Genomic DNA, 3744 nt, shown 5'->3' with positions numbered 1-3744 from the left:
ACTCTGGTTGATCCTGCCAGTAGCATATGCTTGTTTTCAAGATTAAGCCATGCATGTCTAAGTACGAATGGCCAGTACAGTGAAACTGCGAACGGCTCATTAAATCAGTTATGGTTCCTTTGATCGCTCCACCGTTACTTGGATAACTGTGGCAAATCCAGAGCTAATACATGCAAACGAGCGCCGACTCGCGGGCGGGGCTCCGGCCTCGCCCCGGGGACGCGTGCATTTATCAGACACAAAAACCCACGCGGTGTCCGGCGGGCGGGGGCTCAGCCGTCGCGCGCGTCCCCCGCGTCCGGCCTCCGCCTCTCCGGGCGGGGGCGTAAGCGGCGCGGGCGGCTCCGCGCGCGCCGGTCCTCGTTCCGCCGGCCCGGCCCCCCCTTTGTGTTGACTCAGGATAACCTCGTGCCGATCGCTCGCCCACCCGAGGCGGCGACGACTCATTCGAATGTCTGCCCTATCAACTTTCGATGGTAGACTCTGCGCCTACCATGGTGACCACGGGTAACGGGGAATCAGGGTTCGATTCCGGAGAGGGAGCATGAGAAACGGCTACCACATCCAAGGAAGGCAGCAGGCGCGCAAATTACCCACTCCCGACACGGGGAGGTAGTGACGAAAAATAACAATACGGGACTCGTTCGAGTCTCCGTAATTGGAATGAGCCGAACACAAACCCATCGGCCAGCATCCATTGGAGGGCAAGTCTGGTGCCAGCAGCCGCGGTAATTCCAGCTCCAATAGCGTATTTTAAAGTTGCTGCAGTTAAAAAGCTCCTAGTTGGACCCCGGGACGCGAGCTGACGGTCCGCCGCGAGGCGTGCATCCGTCTGTCCCAGCCCCTGCCTCTCGGCAAAAGCCCCCGTGATGCCCTTCGCTGGGTGTCACTCGCGGGGCCCGAAGCGTTTACTTTGAGGAAATTAGAGTGTTCAAAGCAGGCCACACGGCCGCCCCTGCATATCGCAGCTGGGAATAATGGAATAGGACTCCGGTTCTATTTTGTGGGTTGTCATGAACTGGGGCCATGATTAAGAGGGACGGCCGGGGGCATTCGTACTGCGCCGCTAGAGGTGAAATTCTTGGACCGGCGCAAGACGGACGAGAGCGAAAGCATTTGCCAAGAATGTTTTCATTAATCAAGAACGAAAGTCGGAGGTTCGAAGACGATCAGATACCGTCCTAGTTCCGACCATAAACGATGCCGACTCGCGATCCGGCGGCGTTATTCCCATGACCCGCCGAGCAGCACCCGGGAAACCGACCAAGTGTCTGGGTTCCGGGGGGAGTATTGTTGCAAAGCTGAAACTTAAAGGAATTGACGGAAGGGCACCACCAGGAGTGGAGCATGCGGCTTAATTTGACTCAACACGGGAAACCTCACCCGGCCCGGACACGGAAAGGATTGACAGATTGAAGGCTCTTTCTCGATACCGTGGGTGGTGGTGCATGGCCGTTCGTAGTTGGTGGAGCGATTTGTCTGGTTAATTCCGATAACGAACGAGACTCAAACATACTAAATAGTACCGCGGCCCCCCGCGCGGTCGGCGGCAGAAAACTTCTTAGAGGGACAAGTGGCTCTCAGCCACACGAGAATGAGCAATAACAGGTCTGTGATGCCCTTAGATGTCCGGGGCTGCACGCGCGCCACACTGAGCGTATAAGCGCGTCGTCTATCCCCGCGCCGGCAGGCGCGGGTAATCCTATGAACCCCGCTCGTGACAGGGCCTGGGGATTGCAATTATTTCCCACCAACGAGGAATTCCCAGTAAGCGCGGGTCATTAGCCTGCGTTGATTAAGTCCCTGCCCTTTGTACACACCGCCCGTCGCTACTACCGATCGGATGGCTTAGTGAGGTCCTCGGATAGTCCCCGCCGGGGCCGGCCCCGGCTCCGGCGGTGTGCCAGAAGACGGTCGAACTTGACTATCTAGAGGAAGTAAAAGTCGTAACAAGGTTTCTGTAGGTGAACCTGCAGAAGGATCATTAACGTACGAGCGGCAGCAGATCCGCCTCGGTACACCCCCGACGAGCCAGACGCCGAGGGCGGCGGGTCGTCGCAGGCGGAGGAAGAGGGTAGACCGGGACGGGACGGGACGGGGGGCGCGGCGCGGGTCACTCCCGGGCCGCGCGTCGGAGCGAGTTCGGCGGGCGCCACGCGGCGCGGCGCGAGGCGAGAAAAGGCGGCGGGCGATGTCGCGCTACCTCCGTGCGAGCGGGGTAGCGCGCTCGTCCGACGACCCCAGTAGCGCGGCGCGGCGCGACGACAGGCGACCGCCAGCGACGGGCGAAAGGCGGCGGCCGTGCGCGGGACCCCCGTAACCGGGGAATCCCCCTATGCCGACGACCCTAGCTCGGCGCGGTTCTCGCGCTTCCGGCGCGCGCTTCCGGGGCGGCACTCGCCTCGACGACCTCCCGTCCTTTAAAGGTAACGGTTCGGGCCGGCGCCCCGGCGTCCGTCCGCCCGTCGGTGTCGCGTGTCCGTGCGGCGCGGGGCTGCTCTCGGCGAGGGTCGCCGAGCAAGCGGATCCCCGCACGGATCACAACGGCCGTATGGCGGCGGCGTCGGGACGCCCGCCCGAGACGAAGGTTCAGGGCGACGAAACGGTGCTCCCACCGGCTACCTTTTTCCCCGGCCAAACGCGTCCGTCGGCCGGAGCCCTCGAGGGGCCGCGTAGCGCGCGCGTGGGCCGGCCCCCGGACACCGGAGTCCCTCCCGGGGCTCCGGACACCGGGGGTTCGGTTCCGCGCGGTCCGCCGCGGTCTCCTCTGTCCATCCATAGTCCGGGCAGGCCGCGGCCGGGTCGGGGGCCAGTCCCCCCTCGGTGTCAGCGCGGTCGCGCCGCCCTTGTAAACCAAACCCACTCGCTGACGGGTAGCAACACCCAAAGCGTCGCTTCGCGGCGCGGCGGGGCTTCCAAGTCGGATGGCCTTCCGGGGTCCGGGTAGGAGACGCCGGGGGCCGGCCTCAGCGCCGAGCCCCCGACCTACCCGGCGAGTCCGGTCGCCGAGTCGTGTCAGGCCCGAGCGGGAGACGCCGGGCGCCGGCCTCAGCGCCGAGCGCCCGACCTACCCGGGCCGACGCACGTCTCGGGCGCCGTCGCGGCCCCGAGCGGGAGACGCCGGGCGCCGGCCTCAGCGCCGCGCGCCCGACCCGCTCGGCTCGTCGCGGCGTCGCGCGTATCGCGCCCGTCGGTAACCGCGCCGCGGGTTAGGGGCTCGCTCGCGGGAGCGACCGAACGGCACCCGCGGCGCGTTCGTCTCCGGTACAAACCCTGTCGTGAATTTGTCTCCGATCGTCCCGGGCGGACGTAAAAGGGCCCAAACGTACGACTCTTAGCGGTGGATCACTCGGCTCGTGCGTCGATGAAGAACGCAGCTAGCTGCGAGAACTAATGTGATTTGCAGGACACATTGATCATCGACACTTTGAACGCACATTGCGGCCCCGGTTTTACCCCGGGGCCACGCCTGTCTGAGCGGCGCTTTCCAATCGATCGGACGCGGGCCGGGCCCTCCGCGACATTCCGCCGGTCCGTCCGGCGGGTGGCGCGAGAACCCGGTCCGCGCGGGCGAGGCTCGGGCCCTCCGCGACATTCCGCCGGTCCGCCCGGCGGGTGGCGCGCGACCCGTGTCCCCGCCCACTCCGCGGCTGGGGTTTCGCAGGGACCCCCGTCCCTTCGTACCCTCAAATACAGACTCGGGCGGCGCTCCGTGTCCGTCCGCCCGTCGGTGTCGCGCGTCCG

General features: G+C 65.1%; 2 non-coding genes across 2 annotated transcripts; both read left to right on the top strand.

The window, feature by feature from the left end:
* LOC148345335 (18S ribosomal RNA) lies at nt 1-1987 on the top strand. The gene has a single exon (XR_015848667.1). It is a non-coding gene; the product is annotated as an 18S ribosomal RNA (ribosomal RNA).
* Nucleotides 1988-3329: 1342 nt separating this feature from the next.
* On the top strand, nt 3330-3483 carry LOC148345334 (5.8S ribosomal RNA). The gene has a single exon (XR_015848678.1). It is a non-coding gene; the product is annotated as a 5.8S ribosomal RNA (ribosomal RNA).
* Nucleotides 3484-3744: the final 261 nt, after the last annotated feature.

The sequence above is a fragment of the Urocampus carinirostris genome, unplaced genomic scaffold, assembly GCF_059441175.1.
Source record: "Urocampus carinirostris isolate Australia breed hairy pipefish unplaced genomic scaffold, RoL_Ucar_1.0 HiC_scaffold_53, whole genome shotgun sequence".
Lineage (NCBI taxonomy): Eukaryota > Metazoa > Chordata > Actinopteri > Syngnathiformes > Syngnathidae > Urocampus > Urocampus carinirostris.
Note: the sequence above shows the minus strand (reverse complement) of the source record. Positions and strands in the feature narration are given on the sequence as shown.